The sequence below is a fragment of the Pseudophryne corroboree genome, chromosome 12 (assembly GCF_028390025.1).
Source record: "Pseudophryne corroboree isolate aPseCor3 chromosome 12, aPseCor3.hap2, whole genome shotgun sequence".
NCBI lineage: Eukaryota > Metazoa > Chordata > Amphibia > Anura > Myobatrachidae > Pseudophryne > Pseudophryne corroboree.
In genome coordinates this window covers 109,374,240-109,393,469 of record NC_086455.1, presented here as the reverse complement: position 1 = coordinate 109,393,469, position 19,230 = coordinate 109,374,240, and positions in this window count along the sequence as shown.

Here is a 19,230-nt window from a genome sequence, read left to right as displayed (position 1 = left end):
GGTCTCGAAATGGGCCTGCATTGGACACACAACGGGGCAAGGATCGGCCTATACTGGGGTCAGGGACCATATTAAATCCCCCAATAGCAACAAAGCTCCTGAGCGATGTAGGATTTTTAAAAAAATTCTAAAGAAGGGTATTTGTTTGGTATTGGGTGCGTAGACTGTAGCCAAAGTGATGAGTTTGTCCTCTTTTTTACCAATCAGGATAAGGTATCTACCATCCTGATCTGAAATCTTATTGATTATGGAAAATTGCAAGTAATAGAAAATAGGATGGCCACTCCCGCTTTTTTCTTAGGGCCATTGGCCGTATAGCAGGTGGGGAACTTGTTATTCTTAAGGGATGGTGGAGATATAGACATAAAATGAGTCTCCTGTAGAGCAACCACTTGTGCCTTACATTTAGCAAAGTGGTTTAGGGCTGGCCTCCGTTTGTTGGGTGAATTCAGACACTTCACATTAAGTGAAAGAACTTTAACCACTAGGCATCAAAGGTGACCATTCTATAATTAATCTATATACACAATGAGACAGTCGAGTAAATAATTGTACCAGAACTAGGATAGGTGGAGAAAGGGTAAGGAATAGCAAAGGTAGAAAACATAGTAAGCACCACAAGGGTGCCAAACGAGGTTGCCCGAGTAGGCAACACATAGGGGTCAAGGCGGAGAGAGATACCCTCCATCACTCCTGTAACAATCAAAATATAACAGTAACATAAACAGAACTTCCAGAAATACGTACTAAGTCTCCATGGGAGTAAATAAGTCCTACATGTATGGCCAGTAATTTGAGGATAATCAGTAACATACATCTACTACATAAAAGGATGAAATTGGTATAGTAGGCAAGGTTAAGGGTAAGCGGTCTCAACTTATCATAGGTAAAGAAGTGTGGGCAGTGTCTAAAGACAGTACCCATACTGGCAGTCCAATCCGTCTAAAGATGGAGGCCCTAGAGCGGGAGTCTTCCATCATTATTATAGTACACCACATATATTAACGAAAAGTAGGAAGTAAAAAGGCAAAAGTAGCAAGTAAAAAGTAGAAAGCAGGTCAGGTAAGCTATGTAAGAGTTATCATAGTCTGCATAGTGATAAAAACACAGAAATCACATACATACGTGCGTAGAACCCTCTGCGAATTAACCGCCAGGTGAATCGGCTAAGAGAACAAACTAATAAAAACTTAAAAAATGCAGGAACAAATAAGTAGATCTAGTCAATCAGGTACACACGACCTGGCTGTAGCTGCAGATCTTCAGGATGAGCTGCTGGCCACTGTCCACTCTTGAGCCAATTTAAGGGTCTGGTGAGCCTTCGTGGAAATGTCCTCTAGTTTCCAAGATTCCAATAGTTGCACACCAGCATCCGGTGAAGTGACTACATTGAAAACGCCGTTCCATCTGGTAAGAAGTTTGGTCGGAAATCCCCAGCGGTAAGGAATGTCAGCTTTCCATAATGCCTTGGTCACTGGGAAGAATGACCGACGCATAGCCAGGGTGGTAGCTGACAGGTCCCCGTATACTTGCAGCTCTCCCAGCACTGAGGCTGACAGAACCGGTCTCATAGCTGTGCAGAGGATTTGTGGAAATAATGCATCCTCGTCAAAGTGTCTCTCGCAGCGTCCTTTGGGGCATTCTTTGCTTTTGGTAGGTGATGGATGCGATCAATGAGGAAATCATAAATGGAGTTGGTGGGAAGGAGGTTCATGAAAGGTCCGTTACAAACTGCTTAAGGTCTGAGTTGGGGACCGATTCTGGGATGCTGCGGAGTTTGATATTGTTACGGTGCGACCGATCCTCGAGATCACATGTCTTCCGTCTCAAGTCCGCGACCTCAGCTTATAGCTCTTCAAGCTGAGTGACCACTTCATTGTGGGATTTCACCACTTCCTCGCATTTATTTTCTAAATGATCAGTGTGCTGACCTATGGCGTCGACTGTTTGTTGGCAGCACTGCAGTGCTGCTTTAAATTCGGTTGATATATCATCCTTAAAGGTAGCCAGAAGTTGCCGCATAGAGCCAAGTGTGAGGGGTGCATCATCGTCCAGCAGTGAGAGCTTCATTGGGCCTATACGCGATGTCTCTGATGATTCAACACATTCTGGAGAGTGTTTAGGGCGAGCATCCGGCATGTTGGGCCCCTTTGAACTCTGCGTAGAGGGAGAATGCTTGAAGAAGTTCACTTGGTGGACAGGCGTCTGTTCTTTCTGGCATTTAGGTGGCATTATCCCGGAGGGTAGAGTCCACCAATGGAGGCTTAAGTGGAGTGAATTGGTGATAGGAGGACAAGCAAGATAGACCAGCCTGCAGACTGTTGGGAACGATATCACAACATTCAGGAGTGAGGGAGGGAGTAGAACATAGAGAAGACGGTTACATCATCCCGGTCAATATGCCGGTGGTGCTCTCTTCACCCTCGGAGGAGCGAGAACAAATAAGAAGAATCTAATGTAGATGATGTTAGGCGTTCCCGGAGACTGTGACAACAGGAATTACGTCAGTATAAAGGTGCAATGGGTTATCTACTGGAGCATATCCGTGGAGCAGAGGGGTCATGGACGTAGCTACTATGAGCCCACTAGGTAGCTTGGTAGCATTGCAGTTATAAGGTCGGGGAGTGCTGAAGGAAGGTCACAGGTAGAGTTGGGGGATCCAGCCAGATCAATTAGGGGGGAGGGGCCGCACCTGAATATAGCCCCAAGGTGAGACTATTTATAGAGCCGATGGAGGGGTCACGAGTTCTTGGGGTAGCTTGTAGTTCGGGGGCTTTAAATAGAAGCTAATGCACTGGGTAGCTGCTGGGGAGTTGCACAGGTGCAGTAGTGCCTCAGAATGCAGGGAGAAGGCAGACATATATAGAGGCATACACTTCCAGAGCCAACTGTCAGCAGACCTGTAAGAAGGGGTGCCCAGGTATTCAGAGGGCCCCCACAATAACTGTCTCAATATAATACAGATGCTGACAACCCTGATATCCAAGATGGCCACCGTCTGTAAAGGACTCCGTTTAGGCAGTATGCAGAGCCAGACATTCAGCAGCCAGGAGGGAAAGTGCAGAAGTCCCAGGGTCCACGGTCTCAGGGAGCCCCCAGAGACCCTGCAGGTACTGGTAGGAAGAGGCAGGAGCCATTCGGCGGTACTGCAGCCCATGTTTCCCGGCTCCGGAAGTCCAGCCCGGGCAGGTGCCCAAATTTATTCCCCGGCTCCAGGCGTGAGAGTAGGCGCAGGTCGTGGGTACCTCCGCAGCCGCTCCCCGCCATCACGGACCCCTCAGGCCAACACCCAGCACATGCCCGCGGCATGGGGGAAGGTTAGCAGCGTTAGGTGTGTAGAGGGAGCCAGTAAGCAGTGGATAGGCTGCAGCATGTCCTCTCTCCTTAACAACCAGACCCAGCCCACAATCTTTAACTTTTTTAATGGGTCACAGACTACCTCCTCACATAAATAAGCATTTAGCAGTGGAACATTATCTTTGTTGAGATTTTGTGTTAGACCCAGCATTTGGTCCTCTCTGGTAAATACCATTGAACAAAAACTTGTTTAGTTTGTTTGCTATGTCATTATCATTTTTGATTAAGACTCCCCTCTTGTCCTTTAAAGGGCCAATACTCTCCTTCTTTAGTCTCTTGCTGTTGATGTACTTAAAAAAATGGGATTCGCTTTGCTTTCCTTTGCTACTAGTTTTTCAGTTTCTACTTTAGCCGCTCTTATTACTTTTTTGCATATTTTGTTACAGTCCTTACAGTGCTGAAATGACTCTGCATCCCCCTCAGATTTGTATTTTTTAAATGCTCGTCTTTTTTTGTCCATTAATTCCTTTATATTTTTGTTAAACCACATTGGATTGGGATTTTTATTCCTTTTTTTGCTGCTGGTGGGAATAAATTTACGAGTATTATTAATTAGCAGTGATTTTAATACATCCCATTTCTCTGTAGTATTTTTTCCTTGAAACAGAATTTCCCATTCAATGTCCCTTAACGCTTCCTTCATCATGTCAAAGTTGGCTTTGCTGAAGTTTAGAGTCCTAGTTGAGCCAGTATAGGACTGCTTATGAAAACTGATATTGAATGTGACCATATTGTGGTTACCTATGGGCTCTCCTACTTCAATATTTGATACCAATTCCCCATTGTTAGTTAATACCAGGTCTAAGATTGCATTGTACCTAGTTGGTTCCTCAATTAATTGAACAAAGTAATTATCATTTAGCGTGTTTAAAAACATATTGCCCCTAGCCGTATCACATGAATTGATTTTCCAGTTTATCTTGGGATAGTTAAAGTCTCCCATCACTACTATGTCTCCTACTCCTGCTGCTCTTTCAATTTGATTCAGTAACAATTTCTCATCAGACACATTAATATCAGGCGGCCTGTAGCATAATCCCAACAATAACTTCTTTATTCCTTTACCCCCGCATGCAATTTCTACCCATAACGTCTCAATAGTATTTACAGTCCCTTCTTGAATATCATCCCGTATAACAGGTTTTAGAAATGGCTTTACGTAAAGACATACCCCTCCACCCCATTTATTTAGTCTGTCTCTCCTGTACAGCGTGTAACACTCTAGATTGACTGTCCAATTGTGAGATTCGTCCCACCACGTTTCAGTAATGCCTATAATATCATATTTCTTGCTTGCGGCAAGGATTTCTAGTCCCCCCTTTTTACCTGTAAGGCTTCTAGCATTTACACACATACAATTGAGATATATATTTCCCCTTATGGTAGGGACATCATAATTCTTATGAAGCAAAGATGACCCGTAATCATCATTGGTTACTGTTATTCTAAAACCCTTTTTAGTTCCCATGTTGCTACCCTTGCCGTCTGCTCTATTTCTCCCCCCTACTCCTCCCCCGTTTTGTTCACTAATGCCACCCCTGCTATTCTTACTGAATGACCAGTAATTTGTTGCTAAACCCTCCCCCCAAGCACCTAGTTTAAAATCTCCTCCAACCCTCTAACCATCCTTCCCCCCAGCACCGCTGCCCCCTCCTCATTCAGGTGCAATCCATCACGACAAAAAATATGGCGCCTGACTGAGAAGTCCGCCCAGTGTTCTAGGAACACAAACCCTTCTTTCCTGCACCAATCCCTAAGCCACACATTTAGCTCCCTAATCTCCCTCTGCCTCCCTGGACTAGCGCGTGGCATGGGTAATAATTCGGAGAATATTACCCTAGATGTCCTTGCCTTAAGTTTCTTGCCTAATTCCCTATAGTCTTTCCTAAGGACATCCCACCTTCCACTAACTTTGTCGTTGGTGCCAACATGCACCAAGGCCGCTGGATCATTCCCAGCCCCTCCCAACAATCTATCTACCCTGTCTGCGATGTGCCGCACCTGAGCACACGGGAGACAACAGCAGATTGCCCTATCTGTCTTCCTAATAATGGAGTTCCCTAATGGTTAGTAAGAGAATTTACATGAATTGTGTAGCGGAAATAGCATACAGCAGTGGTTCCAAACTCTGTGCCTAGGCACCCTGGATTGCCTCCGGATACTAGCAAGGGGTGCCTTGGATTTGTGGTCCAGGACCAATTCAACTTATTTATGGTCAATGTAACAGGCAAAACCAGTGCTAATGGCTGCCAAACATAAAATATGTGCACAAACAGAAGTGAATCCTGTCCCTCGCCATACAATTGAACCTAAGGATGACATCTAAACACGATTTACTTAATTGAATATTTCTTTCTAAATTTCTCAAGAAGAAACTTTTTATCCCAGGGGTACCGTGAAAAAAATTCTGATACTCTAGGGCGCCGTGATTCAAAAAAGTTTGTGAATCACTGGCATACAGGATAACAGTTTGGGTATGAGTTGATCAGAATTGCTTTACATGTAGCAAAGGCTGAGGAAAGACTCTCAGACCAGATTTTAAAAACATTATTTTTTATAATAGAGACAGTAATGTAATATATCTATTACTGTATAAAGAACATGTTAGTTTACATAGATCTATGTTACCTTGTAAGTCATAGACCCACACAATGGATTCTACTGTTACTTCCTTTTGCACAACTGATATTGCAGCAATTTCCATGGATTTCTTATGTATATCATATGATACGCTTCCAATGCCCTTTCCTCTTGTTCTCCATGGAAAAAAACATAATTCTGTGCGACACAATATTTTATCTGTGGTGCATATATATTCTACTTTCTTTGATGTAAGAGTGTAAAATATGTTACTTCTGATAACACATCTTAACAGCTACAGACCAGACTCTACTTGCTTGTGCCCCTGACTAGAAAGCAGCGGGATCAGACAAAGACATCATATGGGCCCCATCCTCTCTTAATACACCTCTGCTTGGAAGCATTCTAAACATTAGGAGTTGGTGTAGATTTGAATGTTAGTTTTACCTAGAGATGAGCGGGTTCGGTTCGTCAAGATCCGAACCCCCCCCCGAACTTCACCTATTTTACACGGTTCCGAGGCAGCCTCGGATCTTCCCGCCTTGCTCGGTTAACCCGAACGCGCCCGAACGTCATCATCCCGCTGTCGGATTCTTGCGAGATTCGTATTCTATATAAAGAACCGCGCGTCGCCGCCATTTTCCACTCGTGCATTGGAGATTGAACGGAGAGGACGTGGCTGCGTTCTCTCCCTGAAAAGCTCCGTAATCTGTGCTCAGTGTGCTACAAATATCTGTGCTCAGTGTGCTGCAAATATCTGTGCTCAGTGTGCTGAAAATATCTACGTTCTCTGCCTGAAAACGCTCAATATCTGTGCTCAGTGTGCTGCAAATATCTGTGCTCAGTGTGCTGCATTGTGGGGACTGGGGACCACCAGTATTATTGTAGTACAGTACAGTAGGCCATTGCTGTGTATCTTGCAGCTCTGTGTCAAGTATACTATCTCTGTGCTGCATTATTGTGAGCAGTATATAGTAGGACAGTGCAGCATTTTGGTGACCAGCAGTATACATATATAGTACACTACAGTAGGCCATTGCTGTGTATCTTGCAGCTCTGTGTCAAGTATACTATCTCTATGCTGCATTATTGTGACCAGTATGTATACTGTACTGTGCAACGTGTGTTATACACCTGGTGATTTTATAGATCCTGTAATCTGTACTGAGCGATGTGTGAGATACACCTGGGGATTATACACCCTATATTATTATTATCCTTTATTTATATGGAGCCACAAGGGTTCCGCAGCGCCCAATTACAGAGTACATAAATAATCAAACAGGAAAACAGCAACTTACAGTTGATGACAGTATAGGACAAGTACAGGGTAAATAAACATAGTTACATCAGCAGATGACACTGGAATAAGTATCAGGTGGCAGAAGACTGCTGGATGTGGTACAGTTGAAGATTATTAAAGTAAGATAAAGGATAAGCACATGAGGGAAGAGGGCCCTGCTCGTGAGAGCTTACAATCTAAAGGGGAAGGGTAGACAGACATGGGTGACACAGATGGGGTACATAGAGAACGTGGAACAGAGGGTTAGGATGAGATTTGGCTGGGTTTGGTGAAGAAGTGGACCCCCAGAAGGCACAAGTCAATACTTAACATTGCAACATTTTACTGGGCTATGCAGGAGAAAATTAAAAATAGGGGAAAATAAAAAATAAAAAAAAGAATTGATAACTTCTACCGCTTTCAAAAAGGTCAATGGAAGCTGAAATAATGGACAACTACCTCATGGAAGCAAGATACAGTATACCAAACAGTACTTAGCAGAGTTAGGAATGAGTGCTTATGAAATACAGTAACATTTTGTCATAATATTTCAGAAACTGCGTGGCTGGTCTCTTTCACTCTTTTGCTCTAATACACCACCTGCTTTAGGATTTATATTCAAAAACATTATGTCTCCATAATCCCAAAAACGTCAGTCTTCTTGGAAAGTGGTTTGTTCCTTTGTAAGGGATAGAGAACAAACATTCTCAAATAACGGTTTCTCAATTTTTTTTCCTCTGGGAAGGGATTGTGGATTCGCAGGAATATCTGAGCATTTCTGTAATCAGAAAGGAGCGACTTTCTACAAATGTTTACGAATAATTCCAGCGATTTTGTCATTTTCTTCCACTGATTTGGACCAATAATACCATTAAAAAACATATTGGCATCCACAGGAAAAAAATAACACATTGGCCCACACATAAAAAACCCATATATTGGCATACACAGGAAGAAAAAAAAAACATTGACCCCAAACAGGAAAAATGAATAAATTATCCACCCACACCCACAGAAAAAAATAACATACATTGGCCCCCACATGGAAAATATTAAAACACAATGGCCTACAAAATAAAAAAAAATGAGGTGGACTGTATATATGCCTGCATTTGGGGGGGTACTCTGTCTAGGGGGCTGATGCACACAGACAGAAGCTGACACACTGACACACAAACAGATGCTGACACTGACACACTGATGCTTACACACTGACGCTGACACAGATGTTGACACACAGACACAGACACACTGATGCTGACACACTGATGCCGACCCAGACACACAGAAAGACACAGAGACAGATGCTGACACTGACACTCAGAAACATACTGACACAGACAGATGCTGACACACTGACAAACAGAAGTTGACAGACGCTGACTTACTGACATACAGAAACTGACACACTGAAGCTGTCATAGTTGCTGACACTGACAGACGCTGACACACAAACAGATGCTGACACACGGACATTGACACAGACAGATGCTGACACACAAACACACTGACACAGAAGCTATTTGTGTGTGTCCCTTACCTCCCCGTATGCAGCCGCAAAGTGAGAGGGTGGGTTGGAGGGCACAGTGCAAGCCACAGCCGCCAGGTGGGAGTTGGGGGGCACAGTGTAAGCCACAGCCGCCAGGTGGGAGTAGGAGGGGCACAGTGTAAGCCACTGCCGCCAGGTGGGAATTGGGGGGGCACAGTAGTGCCCTATCTGCCCCTGCACACAGCAAAACTGCAAGAGATAGGAAAGACCTGAGAGTCACTGCAGTAGATTGAGAGAGGTTGTAATAATGCCCCGTAGACATATATTGTTTACACAGTAATAACGACCAATACATTAAGCAGCACTGCCACACTGTGCCACACAGTAGTCCTTTCACCGCCTCCATCTCTGTATCAATCCATATGCAGCAGCACTCACCTGGTGAATGAGTCACCAGCTTCTCGCTCCGCACTGCAGTGTGGAATGTAGAAATGACGGAATCGGGAGGAGGCTGCAGCGGAGGTTAGTGCAGGGAAAGAGCCGGGAGCAGAAGGGCCTCATTGAAGGAGCCGGGACTGAATGGGGAACAGGCGGTATTTTCTGCAGCACGTTTAACGGGCGGCCCTGCTCCCCAGAGTGAACGTCGGGCCCGCTGGTTATTAGAGCTGCGACGGTCCTAGCGTCCGCTGGCTCTTAGAAAAACTTACAGTATGTGCAGTGCTGCAGACAGCGAGGCGCGGTTTGTCCATAAAATAACCACGGCCTGCACCAGGATCTGTCTGTCAGCTAACGCTGCCCGATTGGCAGCTGGCCTGGTATTGTGGGGGACACGTGACCATTGATTTGACAAAGGGACCAGCCAACCAGGAAACGCCATGGTATCCCGGCGTCCCAATCCGCCCTTGCCAAAGTGGCTGTATGACTAAGCTAAGTGACACAAGTTGCGGCACAAACACCTGGCCCATCTAGGAGTGGCACTGCAGTGGCAGACATGAGGGCAGATATTAAAAAAAAGGCACCAAACAGCACATCATGCAAAGATGTAAAAGAGGTGCAATGAGGTAGCTGTATTACTAAGCTAAGCGAAACAAACAATTGGCCCATCTAGGAGTGGCACTGCAGTGTCAGACAGGATGGCAATTTAAAAAACTAGTCCCCAAACAGCACATGATGTAAAGAAGAAAAAAAGGTGTACCGAGGTTGCTGTATGACTAAGCTAAGCGACACAACCACCTGGCCCATCTAGTAATGTCATGCAGTGGCTGAATGTCAAAAGTGGCCCGCAATTTTTCAGGCCACTGACAGCATCTCCTGCACGCCCCTGTCATTTTTCAAAAATTCTTCAACTGGTGGACTTATAGGGCAGTACCCTTGGATTAATACAGCAGTACCCCTGGACTTATATGGCAATGTCAGACAGGATGGCACTTTAAAAAACCATGTCCCAAACAGCACATGATGCAAAGATGAAAAAGAGGTGCACCAAGATTGCTGTATGACTAAGCTAAGCAACACAAGTGTGCGGCACAAACACCTGGCCCATCTAGGAGGGGCACTGCAGTGGCAGACTGGATGGCACTTAAAAAATCTAGGCCCCAAACAGCACATCATGCAAAGAAGAAGAGGAGGTGCAATGAGGTAGCTGTATGACTAAGCTAAGCGACACAAACAATTGGCCCATCTAGGAGTGGCACTGCAGTGTCAGACAGGAGGGCAGATATAAAAAAAAGGCCCCAAACAGCACATCATGCCAAGAATTAAAAGAGGGCAATGAGGTAGCTGTATGACTAAGCTAAGCGACACAAGTGTGCAGCACAAACACATGGCCCATCTAGGGTTGGCACTGCAGTCCCACTGCACTAATGGTGGATAGCGGATGCACGTCCAACACCAGCATAGTTGTTATGGCCTCAATAATCCGCTTTTCAGCAGAGTATATATTAGTGATGTGCACCGGACATTTTTCGGGTTTTGTGTTTTGGTTTTGGATTCGGTGCCGCGGCCGTGTTTTGGATTTGGACGCGTTTTGGCAAAACCTCCCTGAAAATTTTTTGTCGGATTCGGGTGAGTTTTGGATTCGGGTGTTTTTTTACAAAAAAAAAATCCAAAACAGCTTAAATCATAGAATTTGGGGGTCATTTTGATCCCATAGTATTATTAACCTCAATAACCATAATATCCACTCACTTCCAGTCTCTTCTGAACACTTCACACCTCACCATATTATTTTTAGTCCTAAAATTTGCACCGAGGTCGCTGGATGACTAAGCTAAGTGACCCAAGTGGCCGACACAAACAGCTGGCCCATGTAGGAGTGGATCTGCAGTGTCAGACAGGATGGCACTTAAAAAAATAGTCCCCAAACAGCACATGATGCATAGAAAAAAAGAGGTGCACCAAGGTCGCTGGATGGCTAAGCTAAGCGACCCAAGTGGCCGACACAAACACCTGGCCCATCTAGGAGTGGCACTGCAGTGTCAGACAGGATGGCACTTCAAAAAAATAGTCCCCAAACAGCACATGATGCAAAGAAAAAAAGAGGTGCAATGAGGTAGCTGTGTGACTAAGCTAAGCGACCTAAGTGGCCGACACAAACACCTGGCCCATCTAGGAGTGGCACTGCAGTGTCAGACAGGATGGCACTTAAAAAAATAGTCCACAAACAGCACATGATGCAAAGAAAAAAAGAGGTGCACCAAGGTCGCTGGATGGCTAAGCTAAGTGACCCAAGTGGCCGACACAAGCACCTGGCCCATCTAGGAGTGGCACTTTAGTGTCAGACAGGATGGCACTTCAAAAAAATAGTCCCCAAACAGCACATGATGCAAAGAAAAAAAGAGGTGCAATGAGGTAGCTGTGTGACTAAGCTAAGCGACCCAACTGGCCGACAAAAACACCTGGCCCATCTAGGAGTGGCACTGCAGTGTCAGACAGGATGGCACTTCAAAAAAATAGTCCCCAAACAGCACATGATGCAAAGAAAAAAAGAGGTGCAATGAGATAGCTGTGTGACTAAGCTAAGCGACCCAAGTGGCCGACACAAACACCTGGCCCATCTAGGAGTGGCACTGCAGTGTCAGACAGGATGGCACTTCAAAAAATAGTCCACAAAAAGCACATGATGCATAGAAAAAAAGAGGTGCACCAAGGTCGCTGGATGGCTAAGCTAAGCAACCCAAGTGGCCGACACAAACACCTGGCCCATCTAGGAGTGGCACTGCAGTGTCAGACAGGATGGCACTTCAAAAAAATAGTCCCCAAACAGCACATGATGCAAAGAAAAAAAGAGGCGCAATGAGGTAGCTGTGTGACTAAGCTAAGCGACCCAAGTGGCCGACACAAACACCTGGCCCATCTAGGAGTGGCACTGCAGTGTCAGACAGGATGGCACTTCAAAAAAATAGTTCCCAAACAGTACACGATGCAAAGAAAAAAAGAGGCGCAATGAGGTAGCTGTGTGACTAAGCTAAGTGACCCAAGTGGCCGACACAAACACCTGGCCCATCTAGAAGTGTCACTGCAGTGTCAGACAGGATGGCACTTCAAAAAATAGTCCCCAAACAGCACATGATGCAAAGAAAAATGAAAGAAAAAAGAGGTGCAAGATGGAATTGTTCTTGGGCCCTCCCACCCAGGCCCGGCGACAGGGGGGGTCAAAGGGGACATCCATCCCGGGCCCCCACGCTGTGAGGGGCCCCAAGGTCCAGCGGTGGCAGCATCATGCCATAGATTTAAATAATTCTATAAATTTCTACATCGCGCGGTCCGCCGCCGTATAGTGAAAAGGAATCAGACAGTGCCTTTTTTTTGTTCAGCCGCTCCCCCCCCCCAGCCCTGTGGTCACCTGTCAGTGCCCCAGATCAGCTGTCAGCCAGTCCCCGTGTGCAGTGCAATGACGTTGCACATGACGCAGCGTCTGGACCTCCCCTCCGAGTCCTCCCTGCCCGCCTAGCTGTCTCTGCTGTGTGAGGAGCGCGTGGCCAAGCAGGAGCGGGACTGTTGGCACCTTGTTGTGGCATAGAGGTCACTGGTCACTCGGAGCCTGGTTGATTAGCGACGCCGACGGCTGTGCCTGTGTGTTGCTGGACTGGTAAGCCAAGTGTGTGCACAGTGCACTGCAGGCGCGCTCGGCTCTCCAGCAGAACAGACTCAGAGTTTATTTGGGGCTTTGGGTTTAGTTTGGGGCGGGCTGCAGGCAGGCACATATAATGGATGCATCTGCATACATGCATGCATGCATGTCAGATGATCATGTAATACACAGAGAGATTAGGACGGCACTGAGTATATCAGATCATATTAATGGAAGGGGAATTATTATTATCAGGCAGGTTGTTGTGTGACTTGTGCTGCAGCTACATGTGAGTATAACTTGGTGCACACTATGCACCACGTTATACCCACATGTAGCAGCACTACAAGTCACACAACAACCTGCCTTGTAAAAATATTAATAATAATAATTATGCCCCTACGATTACAGTGATCTGATATACTCAGATTACAGTGTTATTCTGTATACTGTACAAAGCACCAGCCCTGCCGCATCATCCTCATCTGTGCTAGTACTGCTTGCTGCAACTGAGGAAAGAAGCCGCAGCAGTTACGGCACTTCCACCTGTCTGGCAGCAGAACCCAGGCACAGCGGAGGGAGCCTCTGTAGTGACGGCACCAACACCTGTATTGCAGCACGATCCCAACACAGCGGACCCCCCACATAGCGTGGAACCTGTTTTTATACATGATCTATAGTTTTTATGTTTATAGTACCTTAAATGTACATGCAATGCTTGGAGGAGGGGATGAAAAGTGTGGGGGGGACTCGGTGGTTATGGGGGGCCCCATAGAAATCAGTGTACCGGGCCCCAAGATTTCTGTTGCCGGCCCTGCTCCCACCCACCCTTATGTTGTATAAATAGGACATGCACAATTTAACAAACCCATCATTTCAGCGACAGGGTCTGCCACACAACTGTGACTGAAATGACTGGTTGGTTTGGGCCCCCACCAAAAAAGAAGCAATCAATCTCTCCTTCCACAAACTGGCTCTACAGAGGCAAGATGTCCACCTCCTCCTCATCGTCCGATTCCTCACCCCTTTCACTGTGTACATCCCCCTCCTCACAGATTATTAATTCGTCCCCACTGGAATCCACCATCTCAGGTCCCTGTGTACTTTCTGGAGGCAATTGCTGGTGAATGTCTCCACGGAGGAATTGATTATAATTAATTTTGATGAACATCATCTTCTCCACATTTTCTGGAAGTAACCTCGTACGCCGATTGCTGACAAGGTGAGCGGCTGCACTAAACACTCTTTCGGAGTACACACTGGAGGGGGGGCAATTTAGGTAAAATAAAGCAGTTTGTGCAAGGGCCTCCAAATTGCCTCTTTTTCCTGCCAGTATACGTACGGACTATCTGACGGCATTGAAAGAATGGTGGAGGATTATATGAGTGACCGCATCCAAGTAGGCACTACTTGGATGCGGTCACTCATATAATCCTCCACCATTATTTCAATGGTGACAGAATCATATGCAGTGACAATAGACGACATGTCAGTAATCGTTGGCAGGTCCTTCAGTCCGGACCAGATGTCAGCACTCGCTCCAGACTGCCCTGCATCACCGCCAGCGGGTGGGCTCGGAATTCTTAGCCTTTTCCTCGCAGCCCCAGTTGCGGGAGAATGTGAAGGAGGAGCTGTTGATGGGTCACGTTCCGCTTGACTTGACAATTTTCTCACCAGCAGGTCTTTGAACCTCTGCAGACTTGTGTCTGCCGGAAAGAGAGATACCAGAAAAGATGGGTGTACAGACACAGTATTGCGCAGTGAATAAATTAGAGCAGCCTTACTTCTACACAAATAGGAATAAACACATAAATTCCATGGATACGACAATACAATTAGAATAGTGTAGCTTGCACTGGCGCTCAAATTTACAAGATGTATCCCTTTTTGTTTAGAGGGATATGGGTAAACAGATGAATCCAACCGAAATGAGGATTAAAATACAATCGGTTTTATTTAAACATATAGACTGACATCTACATACATAAAGTGCATCTGTGGGGTCAGACCAATAAAGTGACTGTGCAATGGAAAAAAGTCTCTCACCATGAGTCAAGGTTGCGGTGGGCTAGCTTTAAAAAAGCAATATGGTTCCAAGGCTGAATATAGCCTAGGCACCACCGCAAAGGATTTATTCAGCATGTGAGTCCTTTAGATTCCTCCACTGGTCCTCTCCCCTCGTTCCTTCCGTCTGTGAACAACGCGTTTCGGTCACGTGGCTGTGACCTTTCTCAAGTTCCTGGATGGAGGTTACCTCTTCCTGGAGGTATATTTATACCCCTATCTATTACTTCAAATTCTTTCAGCTGTAGCGGACAGGTGCCGCGATTCCCGGATATTAAATTCCGGAAGTGCCGCGGTTTGCGTTCCAGCCTCTCCGGGAGAGGCTGGAACGCAAACCGCGGCACTTCCGGAATTTAATATCCGGGAATCGCGGCACCTGTCCGCTACAGCTGAAAGAATTTGAAGTAATAGATAGGGGTATAAATATACCTCCAGGAAGAGGTAACCTCCATCCAGGAACTTGAGAAAGGTCACAGCCACGTGACCGAAACGCGTTGTTCACAGACGGAAGGAACGAGGGGAGAGGACCAGTGGAGGAATCTAAAGGACTCACATGCTGAATAAATCCTTTGCGGTGGTGCCTAGGCTATATTCAGCCTTGGAACCATATTGCTTTTTTAAAGCTAGCCCACCGCAACCTTGACTCATGGTGAGAGACTTTTTTCCATTGCACAGTCACTTTATTGGTCTGACCCCACAGATGCACTTTATGTATGTAGATGTCAGTCTATATGTTTAAATAAAACCGATTGTATTTTAATCCTCATTTCGGTTGGATTCATCTGTTTACCCATATCCCTCTAAACAAAAAGGGATACATCTTGTAAATTTGAGCGCCAGTGCAAGCTACACTATTCCAATTGTATTGTCGTATCCATGGAAAGAGAGATACAACATAGGTTTTAAATCTAGGATCGAGCACGGTGGCCAAAATGTAGTGCTCTGATTTCAACAGAATCCTGAATCCTAGTTAAGCAAATTAAGGGCTCCATCCACAAGTCCCACATGCCTAGCGGAATCGCTCTGTTTTAGCTCCTCCTTCAATCTCTCCAGCTTCTTCTGCAAAAGCATGATGAGGGGAATGACCTGACTCAGGCTGGCAGTGTCTGAACTGACTTCACGTGTGGCAAGTTCAAAGGGTTGCAGAACCTTGCACAACGTTGAAATCATTCTCCACTGTGCTTGAGTCAGGTGCATTCTAGAGATGAGCGCCTGAAATTTTTCGGGTTTTGTGTTTTGGTTTTGGGTTCGGTTCCGCGGCCGTGTTTTGGGTTCGAACGCGTTTTGGCAAAACCTCACCGAATTATTTTTGTCGGATTCGGGTGTGTTTTGGATTCGGGTGTTTTTTTCCAAAAACACTAAAAAACAGCTTAAATCATAGAATTTGGGGGTCATTTTGATCCCAAAGTATTATTAACCTCAAAAACCATAATTTACACTCATTTTCAGTCTATTCTGAATACCTCACACCTCACAATATTATTTTTAGTCCTAAAATTTGCACCGAGGTCGCTGTGTGAGTAAGATAAGCGACCCTAGTGGCCGACACAAACACCGGGCCCATCTAGGAGTGGCACTGCAGTGTCACGCAGGATGTCCCTTCCAAAAAACCCTCCCCAAACAGCACATGACGCAAAGAAAAAAAGAGGCGCAATGAGGTAGCTGTGTGAGTAAGATTAGCGACCCTAGTGGCCGACACAAACACCGGGCCCATCTAGGAGTGGCACTGCAGTGTCACGCAGGATGGCCCTTCCAAAAAAACCTCCCCAAACAGCACATGACGCAAAGAAAAAAAGAGGCGCAATGAGGTAGCTGACTGTGTGAGTAAGATTAGCGACCCTAGTGGCCGACACAAACACCGGGCCCATCTAGGAGTGGCACTGCAGTGTCACGCAGGATGTCCCTTCCAAAAAACCCTCCCCAAACAGCACATGACGCAAAGAAAAAAAGAGGCGCAATGAGGTAGCTGTGTGAGTAAGATTAGCGACCCTAGTGGCCGACACAAACACCGGGCCCATCTAGGAGTGGCACTGCAGTGTCACGCAGGATGTCCCTTCCAAAAAACCCTCCCCAAACAGCACATGACGCAAAGAAAAAAAGAGGCGCAATGAGGTAGCTGTGTGAGTAAGATTAGCGACCCTAGTGGCCGACACAAACACCGGGCACATCTAGGAGTGGCACTGCAGTGTCACGCAGGATGTCCCTTCCAAAAAACCCTCCCCAAACAGCACATGACGCAAAGAAAAAAAGAGGCGCAATGAGGTAGCTGTGTGAGTAAGATTAGCGACCCTAGTGGCCGACACAAACACCGGGCCCATCTAGGAGTGGCACTGCAGTGTCACGCAGGATGTCCCTTCCAAAAAACCCTCCCCAAACAGCACATGACGCAAAGAAAAAAAGAGGCGCAATGAGGTTGTCACAACTGAGGGCCTGAGCTGACGGGAGGCAGCCTCAGTTGTAGGGGCTGAGATGTACCGGAACCTGGGAGGTTGTATCAGACCCCTGGACATGTAAGTAACATGAATAATAACTGCCCGAAGGCGTGACCACGACAACTTAGATAAAAGTCAATGATGTTTATTATGACAACTCCGCATCACAGCAGCAATAAAGAAAACGTAAAAGTCAGCAAAGAATAAATACAGTTCCTGAGTACTACAGCATGGCAGGAGCCACAGGGCACTGGTAGTGTGAGATAGTTCTTATGATCTTCTAGATGGAAAGTCCTTACCAGGCCCGGCTGTAGCAATGGAGATAACCCAGGATTGTACCAGCTGGTGTTCCAGGAAGAGCTGGGTTGCTGAAGGTAAAACAGCTGCTGTGGATACTGGCTGGAACCAGACTGTTGTTAGCACGGAGTGGATACTGGCTGGAACCAGTTAAATAATAAATGAACTTTGGGAGCGATGAAATGTGAACTGAAATGTAGAACTTGAGAGCGGAGAAATAATAATTCCGGTGGAGAGTGGTAAAGTGTAGAAAGGACACCGGCCCTTTAAGGGAAGCTGTATTCTGCTGGAAGCTGAGGCTGGAAGCAGGTAGTGTTGTAGCTGGAAACAGATGAATCCACAATGGATTGGAGAGTCAGGCTACACCGCAGGTGGAATGCTGGTGCGGGTCTCTATGGTGGAAGTCTTGAGACAGGAGCTGGAACCTGGAAGACAATCATAGAAGAGAGACAAACAGGAACTAGGTTTGACAACCAAAGCACTGACGTCTTCCTTGCTCAGGCACAGCTTACTTATACCTGCAGCAAGGAAGGGGTTGGCTAGGCAATTATGCAAATCAACAATACAAACAGCAGATTGGTGGAAATGATCAGATGACAGAATCCAAGATGGCTGCGCCCATGCAGACACTTGGAGGGAAGTTTGGTTTGTAATCCATGTGGTCTGGGAAACAGTAATGGCGGCGCCGGCCAGCGGAGACAGGAAACGCCAGGCTGATAGATGCACATTTAACCACGCGGGCACAGCGGAGGCCGCGGCTGATGAAAACACCACTCTGACACTCTGCATGTGGAAACTCAGGAACAGCGGAATCTGGTCCTGGAACGCTGAGCCCGCCTTAGGAGGCATCTGAAGGGTAAGTAATGGCGTCCAGATACCCGGATCGTGACAGCACCCCCCCCTTTAGGAGTGGCCCCAGGACACTTCTTAGGCTTTAAAGGAAACTTTGCGTGGAAATTCCGGACCAAGGCAGGAGCATGGACGTCAGAGGCATTGGTCCAAGAGCGTTCTTCAGGACCATAGCCCTTCCAGTCAATGAGATACTGAAGTTGACCGTAACGGTGACGTGAGTCCAGGATCTTGGCCACTTCATACTCAACGCCTCGTTGAGTTTGGACTTTCGGAGTTGGTGGAAGTGAGGAATGAAACCGATTCAAGATTAGCGGTTTCAACAGGGAAACATGGAATGTCCTGGGTATTTTTAAGAAGGGAGGTAACTGGAGTCTGTAAGCAACAGGATTGATGACTTGATCAATTTTAAAAGGACCGATGTAGCGAGGTGCAAACTTCATACTGGGAACTCTTAACCTCAAATTCTTCGTGGATAACCATACCCGATCACCCACCTTGAGAGCAGGAACTGCTCGACGCTTCTTATCCGCAAACTTCTTGTACCTGAACGATGCCTTGAGCAGAGCTGATCGTACGCTCTTCCAGATATTGGCAAACTGATGCAAGGTGATATCCACTGCGGGAACAGAAGTTGCTGGAAGCGGTTGGAACTCAGGGACTTTAGGGTGGAATCCAAAGTTGGTGAAGAATGGTGTTGAAGAAGATGAAGAATGATACTGGTTGTTATGACAGAACTCGGCCCAGGGAAGTAATTGAACCCAGTCATCTTGAGAGGAGGACACATAGATGCGGAGGAAGGCCTCCA